Raw genomic sequence first — 13,705 nt, 5'->3', positions numbered from 1 at the left:
TTTCAAACAATAATTTAAAGAAATTATTGACTTTTTATATAAAATATTTGATTTGAGATAAAAAACCACATCGAAATTTATTTTTTCTTTGCCGTTATTTAGGTGTTCCTCGTAATTTTGAGAAAAATCTGCAAATCTACAGATCTTGGTGTCGTTTTTTGTTTTTCTTGATCAAAATGTCGGGCTATGTAGATGAAAATGATATTCAAACTACTACACTTCTGATTTCATCAAAATTTAGAGATTTCGGACTCGTTTTTTTATAGATTACAACTTCATTTGAGTAGGAAGAAAAAAGAGTAAGCTCCAACCCGAATTATAGTTAAAAAATTCTTAGTATTTTAGGCTTTTCAGACAATAATAGAAAGAAATTATTGATTTTATTCTATTAAATATTTGATTTGAGAGCAAAAATACACCAAAATTGAAATTTTCTTGGCCATTATTTCAATGTTCCTCACAAATTTGAGAAAATTCCGCAATCTACAGTTCGTGGTTTCATTTTTAAATTTTTTGCAATCAAAATGGTGGGCTTTTATAGTTGACAGAGATATGCAAACTACACTCCTAATTTCTTCAAAATCCAGAGATTTCGAGATCGATTTTGATAGATTACGACTTCTTTCGAGTTTGGAGAAAACATGGGTAAGCTACATCTTGAATAATAGTTAAAAAAATTCCCGTTTTTTAGGCTTTTTCAAAAGATAATTAAAAAAGTATTGATTTTTTTCGATGAAACTTTTGATTTAATAACAAAAGCACACTGAATAGTTGTGTGTTCCTTATAATTTTTAGAAAAAATCTGCTAATCTACATATCCGGGTACTGTTTTTGTATTTTTCTCGATCAAAATAGGAGGCTTTTATATATGACATAGATATTCAGACAACTACACTCTTGATTTCATCGAAATCCATAGATTTTGAGCTCAATTTTAATAGATTATAGTCTCATTTAAATTAGAAGAAAACATGGTAAGCTCCAACCCGATTTATAGTTAAAAATCCTACTTTTCTGACTTTTTCAAATAATAACTTAACGAAATTATTGATTTTTCTATAAAATCTTCATTTTGAGAATGAAATCACATGAAAATTGAATTTTTTTTGGCCGTTATTTGGGCGTTCCTCATAATTTTGAGAAAAATACTCAAATCTACGGATCATTCATCGTTTTTATTTTTTCTTGATCAAAATGTAGGGCTTTTGTAGATGACAGAGATATTCAGACTACTACACTCCTGATTTCATCAAAATCCAGATATTTCTGGCTCGATTTTGATTGATTACGACTTCATTTGAGTTGGAAGAAAACAGGGTAAGCTCCAACCCAAATTTCTAGTTTTTCAAGCTTTTTTCAAACAATAATGGAAAGAAATTATAAATTTTATTCTATAAAATATTCAATTTGACAATAAAAACACACCGAAATTGAATTTTTCTTTACCATTATTTGGGTGCTCCTCATAATTTTGAGAAAAATCTACAAATCTCTATTTTTTTATGTCGTTTTTTTTTTTTTCTCAAATAAAATGGGGAGCTTTTGTAGATGACAGAGATATTCAGACTACAGCACTCTTGATTTTATCGAAATCTAGAGATTTCAAGCTCAATTTTGACAGATTACGACATCTTTAAAGTTCGAAGAAGATAAGGTAAACTTCAACCCGAATTGTAGTTAAAAAATTCCTAGTTTTTCAAGCTTTTTCAGATAATAATTGAAATAAATTATTGATTTTATTCTATACAACATTCGATTTGAGAACAAAAACACACTGAAATTGAATTTTATTTGCCGTTATATGTGTGTTCCTCATAATTATGAAAAATATCGGCAAATCTGCAAATCTTGGTATTGTTTTTATTTTTTCTCGACCAAAATGGAAGCTTTTGTTGATGACAAAGATATTCTAGCTATTGGACTCTTGATTTCATCAAAATCTAGAGATTTTGGGCTTGATTTTAATAGATTATGGCTTCATTGAGTTGGAAGAAAACAGGATAAGCTCCAACCCAAATTATAGTTATTTTTTTTAAAAAAAAATTACTGGTTTTTCAGGCATTCTCAGACAATGATTGAAAGAAATTATTTATTTTATTCTATAAAACATTCGATTTGAGAACAAAAACACACCGAAATTGAATTTTTCTTGGCCGTTATTTGTGTGTTCCTCATAATTATGAGAAATATCTATAAATCTATAGATCTTGGCATCATTTTGTATTTTTTCTTGATGGAGACTTTTGTAGATGATAGAGATATTCAAACTACTACATTTCTGATTTCATCAAAATCCAGAGATTTCAGGCTGGATTTTGATATATTACGGTTTCATTTGACTTGGAAGAAACTTAGTTAAGCTACAACTTGAATTATAGTAATTTTTTTTAAAAAAAAGCTCCTATTTTTTAGGTTTTTTCATACAATAATTGAAATAAATTATTGATTTTATGCTATAAAACATTCTCTTTGAGAACAAAATCACTTCGAAATTAAAAAAAAAATTGTTGTTATTTGTGTGTTGCTCATAATTATGTAAAATATCTGCAAATCTACAGGTCTTATTATTGTTTTTTATTTTTTTTCTTAATGAAAATAGGAGGCTTTTGTAGATGACAGAGATAGTCAAATTACTACACTCTTGATTTCATTGAAATCTAGAGATTTCAAGCTCGATTTAAACAAATTAAAGCGGCATTTGAGTTGTAAAAAAACAAGGTAAGCTCCAACCCGAATTATAGTTATTTTTTAAAAAAGCCTTCCTAGTTTTTCATGTTTTTTCAGATAATAGTTGAACGAATTTATTTATTTTATTCTATAAACAATGCATTCGAGAACAAAAACATACCGAAATTGAATTTTCTTGGCTATTATTTGTATATTCTTCGTAATTTTAAGAAAAATCTGCCAATCTACAGATCTTGGCTTCATTATTTTTTTTCTCAATCAAAATGGGGGGCTTTTGTAGAAGACAGAGATGTTCAGACTACGACACTCCTGATTTCATCGAAATCCAAAGTTTTTGGGCTCGATTTTAACATATTACAAATTCATTTGAGTTGGAAGAAAATAAGACGAGCTCGAACTCAAATTGTAGTTATTTTCTAAAATGAATTTCCTAGTTTTTCAATCCTTTTTAGTAAACAAATGAAAGAAATTATTGATTTTATTCTATAAAACATTCAATTTAAGAACAAACACACATCAAAATTGAATTTTTGCTCTTCATAATTTTGGAAAAAATCTGGCAATCTAAAGATCTAGGCGTCACTTTTTAGTTTTTCGTGATCAAACTAGGGGGCTTTTGTTTATGACAGAGATATTCATATTAGTACACTCCTGATTTCATCGCAATCAAAAGATTTCGAGCTCGATTTTGATAGATTATGACTTCATCTGAGTTAGAAAAAACATGGTAAGCTCCAACCCGAATTATAATTATCTTTGAAACAAAAAAATCCTAGTTTTTCAGGCTTTTTCAAACAATTATTGAACGAAATTATTGATTTTCTATCAAATATTTGATTTGAGAACTAAAACACACAGAAATTGAATTTTTCTTGGCCGTTATTTGTGTTTACTTCAAAATTTTGGGAAAAATTAATCAATCTACAGATCTTGGCATTGTTTTTTATTTATTACTCATCACCATGGGGGATTTTTGTAGATGACAGAGATATTCAGAATACTACACTCCTGATTTTATCGAAATCTTGAGATTTCGAGCTGAATTTTGATATTACGACTTCATTTGAGTTGGAAGAAAACAGGGCAAGCTCTAACTCGAATTACATTTCTTTTTTAAAAAAATTTATGTGTTTTTTAGGCTTTATTCATATAATAATTGAATGAAATTATTAATTTTATTTTATAAAACATTTGAATTGAGAAGAAAAACACATAGAAATTGGATTTTTCATGGCCGCTATTTATGTGTTCGTCATAATTTTGGAAAAAATCTGTCAATCTACAAAACTTGGGCACATAATTTTATATTCAATTTTGATAGATTACGACATCAATTGAGTTGGAAGAAAATTGGATAAGCTCCAACCCAAATTATAGTTGTTTTTTACTAAATCTTTTCCTCGTTTTTCAGGCTTTTTCAGACAATAATTGAACAAATTATTTATTTTATTTCATAAAACATTTGTTTTGAGAACAAAAACACACCAAAATTGAAATTTTTTTTTGATGTTATTTTTGTGTTCTCCATACGTTCGAGAAAAATCCGCTAATCTACATAAAATAGCATCGTTTTTATATTTTTTTCTCGATCAAAATTAGGTGATTTTGTAGATGATAGAGATTTTCAGACTACTACACTCCTGATTTCATCAAAATCCAAAGATTTCGGGTTCGATTTTGATAGATTACGGCTCATTTGAGTTGAAAGAAAAAGGGGTAATCTCCAACCCGATTTATAGTTTTTTTTACTAATTTTTCCTTCATTTTTCAAGCTTTTTCAGACTGTATTTGAATGAAATTATTGATATTATTCTATAAAACATTCAATTTGAGAACAAAAACAAGCCAAAATTGAATTTTTGTTTGTCATTATTTTTGTGTTTTTCATAAATTTAAGAAAAATCCATCAATCTACAGATCTTGACATCGTTTTGTTTCCTTTTTTAATTAAAAAGGGGGGCTTTTGTAGATGAAAGAGATCTTCATACTACTATACTCCTGATTTCATCTAAATCTAAAGATTTTAGACTCAATTTTGATAACTTACAGTCTCATTTGAGTTGGAAGAAAACACGGTAAGCTCCAACAACAATTATGGTTATTTTTAAAAAAAAATTCTCATTTGTTCTAACTTTTTCAGACAATAATTGAATAAAATTATTGATTTTATTCTATAAAACATTAGATTCGAGAACAAAAACACACCGAAATTAAATTTTTCTTGGTCGTTATTTGAGTTTTCTTAATTTTAGGGAAAATCTGCCAATCTAAAGATCTAAGCGACGTTTTTTATTTTTTTTCTTGATCAAAATGGGTTTTTTTTTGTAGAAGACAGTACTACACTCCTGATTTCATTGAAATCTAGAGATTTCGGGATCAATTTTAATGGATTACGACTTTATTTAAGTTGAAAATAAACATGGTAATCTCCAACCCGAATTATAGTATTTTTTTGAAAAACAATTTTAGTTTTTCATGCTTTTTAAGACAATAATTGAACGATATTATTGATTTTATTATATAAAATATTCGATTTGATAACAAAAACACATTGAAATTAAGTTTTTTTTTTTGCCGTTATTTGTATGTTCACATTTTTGGAAAAAAATCCGTCAATCAACAGATCTTGGTGTCAGTTTTTATTTTTTCTTAATCGAAATGGGGGGCTTTTCTAGATAACAGAGATATTTAGACTACAATACTTTTGATTTCAATGAAATCCAAATATTTCGGGCTGGATTTTGATAGATTACGACTTCATTTAAGTTGGAAGAAAAAATGGTAAGCTCCAACCCGAATTATAGTTATTTTTTTAAAATTAATTTCTAGGTTTTCAAGTTTTTTCAGATAATAACAAAACAAAATTATTGATTTAATTCTATAAAACATTCAATTGTATAACAAAAACACATCGAAATTGATTTTTTCTTGGCCGCAATTTATGTGATCTTTAAAATTTAGGGAATAATCCGCCAATCCGTAGATCTTGGTGTCATTTTTTTTTTTTTGTTGATCAAAATGATGGGCTTTTGTAGATGACAGAGATACTCATACTACTACACTCCTAATTCCATCAAAATCCTGAGAGTTCGGCCTCGATGTTATATTACGACTTCATTTGAGTTGGAAGAAAATATAGTAAGCTCCAACCTGAAATAAAATTATCTTTTTAAAAAAAATTTCTAGTTTTTTAGGTTTTTTAAGACAATAATTGAACCAAATTATTGATTTTATTCTATAAAAATACACTGAATTCAATTTTTCCATGTTGTTGTTTGTATGTTCTTTGTAATTTGGGGAAAATCTGCCGATCTACAAATTTGTTGATCATTTTTTTTTTTTTTTTTTTCGATCAAAATTGGGAGCTTTTGTAGATGACAGAAATATCCGGATTACTACACTTCAGATTTCATGGATAACTAGATATTTTGAGTTCAATTTTGATAGATTACGATTTTATTTGAGTCAAAAGAAAACAACGTAAGCTCCAATCCAAATTATAGTTTTGTTAGAAAAACTTTTCTTAGTTTTTCAAGATCTTTTAGATAGTAATTGAATGAAATTATTACTTTTATTATATAAAACATTTGAATTGAAGAAAAAAAAAAAACGCTAAAATTGAGTTTTTCTTGGCTGTTATTTGTGTGTTCTTCATAATTTTGAAAAAAATCCACTAATCTACAGATCTTGGTATCGTTTTTTATTTTTTCTCAAGCAAAATAGGGGGTTTTTGTAGATGACAGTGAAATTCAGACTACCACACTCCTGATTCCACTGAAATCCAGATATTTTGGGTTAGATTTTGATAGATTACGGCATCATTTCAATTGAAAGAAAGAATGGTAAGCTCCAACCCTAATTATAGTTATTTTTTAAAAAACAATTCCTATTTTTCATGCTTTTTCAGACAATAACAAAACAAAATTATTGATTTTATTCTATAAAACATTCAATTGTATAACAAAAAACATACCGAAATTGAGTTTTTTTTTGCCGCAATTTATGTGATCATTAAAATTTTGGTAATAATCCGTCAATCTATAGATCTTGGCATCATTTTTAATTTTTGTCTATCAAAATGAGAGGGCTTTTGTAGATTACCAAGATATTCAGACTACTATACTTTTGATTCCATCAAACTCCTGAGATTTCGGGCTCGATTTTGATAAATTAAAGCTCTATTTCAATTAGAAGAAATAGTGTAAGTTCCAACCCGAATTATAGTTATTTTTTAAAAAACAATCCTAGTTTTTCAGGCTTTCTCAGACAATAATTGAACGAAATTATTGATTTTATTCTATAAAACTTTTTATTTGAGAATAAAAACATATCGAAATTGATTTTTTTTTTTTTTGCCATTATTTGGGTGTTCTTCATAATTTGGGGAAAATCCGCCAATCTACAGATCTTGACGTCTTCTTTTAGTTTTTCTTGATCAAAATGGAGGGAATTTGTAGTTGATAGAAATATTAGGACTACTACACTACATATTTCATCGATAACTAGATATTTCGAGCTCAATTTTGATAGATTACGACTTCATTTGAGTTAGAAGACAATATGGTATGCTCTAATTTGAATTATATTTATTTTAAAAAAAATAAAAAACTTTTCTGATTTTTTCAATTTTTTAAGGCAGTAATTGAATAAAATTATTGATTTTATTTTATAAAACATTCGATTTGAAAACAAAAGCACACCAAAATTAAATTTTTCTTGGCCATTATTTGTGTGCTCTTCATAATTTTGGGAAAAAACAGCCAATTTACATTTCTCTGCATCATTTTCGATTTTTTTTCTCAATCAAAATAGGGGGACTTTTGTTGATCACAGAGATAATCAGACTGCTACACTTCTGGTTACATCAAAATCCAAAGAATTCAGGCTCGATTTTCATAGATTATGGTTTCATTTGAGTTGGACAAAAAAGGGTAAGCTTTAACCCGAATTATAGTTACTTTTTTTATATATAAAAAAATCCAAGTTTTTCAGGTTTTTCAGACAATAATTGAATGAAATTGTTGATTTTATACTATAAAACATTCAAATTGAAAATAAAAAAACATCGAAATTGAAGCTTTTTTGGCAGTTATTTGTGTGTTCCTCCTAACTATGAAAAATATCTGCAAATCTACAGATCTTGGCATTGTTTTTTATTTTTTCTCGATCAAAATAGGGGATTCTTATAAATGACAGAGATATTCAGAGTACTACACTTCTAATTTCATCGAAATATAGAGATTTCAGACTTGATTTTGATAGAATACGGCTTCATTTGAGTTAGAAGAAAACAAGGTAAGCTCCAACCCGATTATAATTATTTTTTTAAAAAGTATTTTTAATTTTAAGGTTTTTCAGATAATAATTGAATGAAATTATTGATTTTATTCTGTAAAATATTCGAATTGAGAACAAAAACACACAAAAAGTGAATTTTTCTTTGCCATTATTTGTGTGTTCTTCATAATTTTAGGAAAAAATCCGCCATTCTACAGATCTTGAAGTCGTTTTGTATTTTTTCATGATCAATATGGGGGATTTTTGTAGATGATAGGGATCAATTCTACAGATCTTGGTGTCATTCTACAGATCTTGGTGTCATTTTCTATAGATCTCGAGATCGATTTGATAGATTACGACTTCATTTGAGTCAGAAGAAAACATGTAAGCCCCAACCCGAATTATAGCTATTAAATTTTTTTTTTTTCAAGTTTTTCAAATTTTTTTTACAATAATCGGACAAATTTATTATTTTTATTCTATATAACATTCGATTTTAGAACAAAAACACATCAAAATTGAATTTCTTTATATCATGCTTTGTGTGTTCTTCGTAATTTTGGGAAAATCCGCCAATATATAGATCTTGACATTGTTTTTTATTTTTTTTAGTGGGAGCTTTTGTAGATGGCAGATATATGCAAGCTACTACACTCCTGATTTCATCGAAATCTAGATATTTCGATCTCGATTTTGATAGATTACGGATTCATTTGAGTTGAAAAATAACTGCGTAAACTCCAAGCCAAATTATAGTTATTTAAAAAAAAACAATTTCTAATTTTTCAGGATTTTTTAGACAGTAATTAAACGAAATTATTGATTTTATTTTATGAAACAGTCGATTTGAGAACAAAAATAGACAAAAATTGAATTTTTCATGGCCGTGATTTGTGTGTTCATAACTTTGGGTAGAATCTGCCAATCTAAGAATCTTGGCATTGGTTTTTATTTTTTTCTCGTTCAATTTTTGTTTTTTAGGGTTTTTCAAACAATAATTGAATGGATTTGATGTTATTTTACAAAACATTCTATTTGAGAATAAAAATATACCGAAATTGAATTTTTTTTAGCCGCTCTTTGTGTGTTCCTCGTAATTTCTGAAATCACAGCATAGTCCCCAACCCTATAATGATAATAATGAAGAAGGAAGGGTTACCATGATGATTATGATATTCATTAATGGCATTCTATTTCTGGGTCTTCGCTTAATTTCATTCTCGTAAATAATCACCATTATTTTTTACAAGTCACAACTCAGACTGCATTGATGGTGAAGAAGCCAATTGATGCACAATCCATCATACCCGAGCAGCTATACTGGCAATGGTGCTCGGAAGTCATAAAAGGGATTATGAAATTTGGGAAAGTCTTCCAAACAGAAACAAGCGGTTGCTGACGAGAGTGACAACTTGTGGTACTCACCCAGGTAATGAATTAAAACGGCAAATTTTCATCTAATTTTCAGTATACATAGAGGTTGACATCATCTTTAGGCATGTATGCCTACACAAATACATCCATATGTTTTGAGGTCCACATCATCTCTAAGCATGTATGCCTACACAAATACATTCATATGTTTTGATCAAGTTTTGGTATGTATATTACTCTAGTTTCCACAATGAGGATGAAGGTTAGGAGTCTTATCTTTCAAACTATTTCAATAGACAAATTCATATCTACATGCATGCATGGATATATATATATATATATATATATATATATATATATATATATATATATATATATATATATATATAATCATGGTTTTGGGAATGCATGCAAATCATTTTTGTTCAAGTCATACATTTAGCCCCATATTGGCAAGAGCCTTCCATTTCTTTGACAAGTCTGATGGTATGCATACATCCCTCCGTCCATACATATGCGTGTATGCAAATATATATATAGGAAATGATATCATGTCACTATGCCATTATATTAAACCACACTTCTAGAAAACTATATTTGTAATATTTGTATGATCGAAAATTTTGCACACACACTCTCGTCATCTCAATAATCAATCTAAAAAATAGTAATTTAATTTGCACTCTATTTATCTAATTTTCTTGAAAATGTGCCTAAGATTTTTATGAAATTTTATTTGTTGTCAATATAGTGTTTAATTTCCCAGTCATAAGAATAAATTTTAGTTTACTAATAATGTTCAATTGTGTTAGTGTTTCTAAACTAGATGGTGTTAGGATTGATTTAGATAAGCTTTTTTACATTGTCCTCTTGGTTTCTAAAGAAATCGATACTTGCTTGCTTGGTTATCTAATTTTCTTGAAAGTATGCCTAAGATTTTTAAGAAAATTAATTTGTTGTGAATATAGTTTGTTAGATAATTTTTGTTGGTTTTACCCTGATTTCTAATAAAGTTGGCAGTTTTTCTTTTAAAAAAGCTTGATTCTTCAAAAAATCATTCAATAACGTTTTTGAGTGGTTATCAATAATTAAAATGTTTTTCAATTTTTGGTTATTAATAATTAAAATGTTGTTTATTTTTTTTGCCAAAAATATAGAATATTGAGTTTTATTACATTTTAAAATGTGAAATGGCTATGTGACATTGAGATAGGAATCAAATTCTCGATATTTATACTCTTGTGATAATTTCATCAAAATATGTAACATCTTTGTCAATCTTTTCACAAATCTATCCATTTTCATAAAATCATATCCATTGATCCCAATGTATGTATCACATTCTGTGCGTATCTAGTACTAGGATAGGATTCATTTGAAATACGATGTGATATGCAAAATTCATTTGTAGTTATTTGCAAAGTTATCCCCATCATTCTAGGAGCAACATATGTCCTATGGAAGATACAATAGTAGCATCTTGGGCATTGTGGTTGGAGAGAAATAAGAGAGCCTTCTTAAGATTTATAAGTTCAATCCATGTACTCAAAGCAAAATTCTCACAACAATCACGACTTGAGCTAAGGTTCAAATGGAGCATTGGGGATATAGCAACTGGGACTTCACCACCCACTTCACAGATATTGTTGAAGGGTGGGGTATGTAAAAAGTGTCATGTTATACTATACAAGTAAGGTGTACCTCTAGATTTTGCTGGAAGACGTAGTTTCAGTATCAAAAACCTTATGATGGATTAAAAACCCAAGTTCAACTGTAATTATGAAATTTAAAATTCTAAAACTGATGCAAATCAAGCAAATCTACAAACACTCAAAAATCTTGAAAATGGACGGTCCATATAACTTGTTTTAACTTGCACTATTTTGAGAATTTGAAAATATTATTTTTCATATCCACACATCTCAAGGTCAAGATGATCAATTGAAAGGTATTCCAGCTTCATAAAGCTATACTTCACTACATTTTTTGAGTGCACTTTACTTCTACAATATAAATTTGCAACCATATGTAAACTTTTTCCTAAACTAAATCCTCCATACCAATGCGGAGGAGGTCAAATAGGTCCAACGTATCTTCAAAAGGGGTGTTAAAGCTGAATTGTTAAAGTGTATTTTTTAGAAACCATATTAATAATGCCTTTGTATAACTCATCTTTTTTCTTTATTGAATATTATTCTTCCACCTCATTTTGGTTGTTCTTCTTCTTTCTATTTGGTTGAGTCTTGCGCTAGTATGACATGAAACGAATTATTCCAGTATTGTGGCATCTGTCTTTCACCACATGAATTTTGATAGGAGCAACTAAAAAAACCTGACCCAACAAGAATAGGTTGGATGTTAATGAACTACAAGTGAAATTATATCTGCACCTTCTCAAGACACTAAGGAAGACTGCAAAGCCATACTGCAAGTATTGAAGTGAAAGCCAAGCATGAGTAAATTGCTAATGGTGGAAGAGGACTAAGAAACGGCCAACAGGACTAGGTTGCTAACTGTGGAATAGAAGCCATCCAAGGAATTAAAAAGCAGCAGCAATCCCGTGCAATTGCAGCCCATCTTAGACAAAATTAGATATTCTTAGGGGCCAACAAGATTCTTTTAACCACATTTATTGGGAACGAAACACCATAACTATGATCTAGCAAAGATGGATAAAGATGGTTATCTTAGATATAGAACTGTTAGTGATCAACTTCTAGTCCTTTCTGACAATTTTGTATAGTGATACAAACATATAAAATAATTTTGCATGTTTAATAAAATACTCTTTGATATTTAAAAAAAAAAAAAAAAAGAAGGGAAAATTCATATAATATTGTAGAAGGTACTTCTCATAAATTCAGTCCTAAGGGTTTCTTATGGTGAAAACCCTACAATTGACCTTTTTGGCCTGGATACGAAAAAAAAAACGGGATGAAATGTTTACCGATCTACGCCATTTTTTTGGAACTTTAAATTTTATAATAGGGGTGCAAACAAATTTTATGCCAACTTTAGAATTGTATTATTTAGCAAGATTTAGAGGTGCACACTACTTTGTTTAAGATCGATACCTTACACAAACCGCACCTAAAAAAAATTAGTATCTTAAAAATAACGACAAACAAATTCCTAAAAGGCATGTTTAGATCCTAGATTTTTTTTTTTTTAACCCAGGTTTTCTCAAATTTCATTCAGCACTTTTTGTTCACTCAAAATCCATGTCTCCAATAGGAGTTGGCTCGAGGCAAGTTGACCCGATGACCTGGCAGGTCAACTGCTCCCGTTCCAGGTCCAAAACTGGCTTGGTTCATGGTCCAAAACCCTGGAACTGAGTTGGATCTGGGTTGGGTCCAGGTCGACCCGAGCCGTACTTTACCTGTGCGTATGTATATACATATACATACAGTTACATATATTTATACATAGATACATATGAAAAAAGTATATATAAGAGTGAGGCCATAAACAATCAAATTAAGGCGAGAGGTTGTATCGATGCCTAAAAATCATCAAATTGGTCATCTCGACCTCAAAATGTATGGACATGAGAAAAAATAGATTTCAAATATTGAAAATAGTGCATCTTGTAATGCATTTTTTGAGGTATCAATTTTCAAGATTTTCAAGTGTTTATTGACCTACTTCAAGTACTTAATTTTGAAGCTTTAAATTATATATTTAGAGATAAGAATGAATTTTAAGGACGTCACCAAGATTTCTAGTATGAAACGTCTTTTGATACTATTTGAAGGTGCGCCTTGCGTTGATTATTTAGGGCCTCAACCAAATAGAAACCGCACCCCATAACAAATTGTATTTATATGTTGTACTAATTTCTTGTATACGCATCATCTTCTTCATAGTTTATCATGTACATGGAAAAAATGGGAATTTACATACAACAATGTCAAAAAAGCAGTTATAAAATTATACCAAGATTAGTTATAACTTATAATAGTTTAGCACAATATTATTTGTGGCTTTAAACTTAATTATTTCTCTATTGTTAAGTATTTCTATGTTTCTCTATCTCATCGCAATGGTGAACGATACACGGAATTGGAACAAAGCAATTACAAAAGATTGCAATCAGAGTTTTGAGTCAAACATGTGCTTCATCGAGATATGAGAAAATAGCTTAAAGACTATGACGCTACACAACCTGGTTTACGTCCACTACAACTTGAAATTGAGAGAGAGGTCAATAAGGAAGAACCCCATAGACTACACTTTGATTAACCTTGATTATATCTTCTGGAGGGAAGTCGTCAATGAGTGGGTATCACAAAAAGCCCCAGTACTAAACCAGGATTTCCTTAGAGGGACAGTTGCCGATATAGATGATGATGAGGTCGTTGTA

Source organism: Amborella trichopoda, chromosome 12 (assembly GCF_054954075.1).
Source record: "Amborella trichopoda isolate Santa Cruz 75 chromosome 12, AtrichopodaSantaCruz75HAP2 v2.0, whole genome shotgun sequence".
NCBI classification, from domain to species: Eukaryota; Viridiplantae; Streptophyta; class Magnoliopsida; order Amborellales; family Amborellaceae; genus Amborella; species Amborella trichopoda.
The sequence above is the reverse complement of the archived record's forward strand: the minus strand, read 5'-3'. Positions refer to the sequence as shown.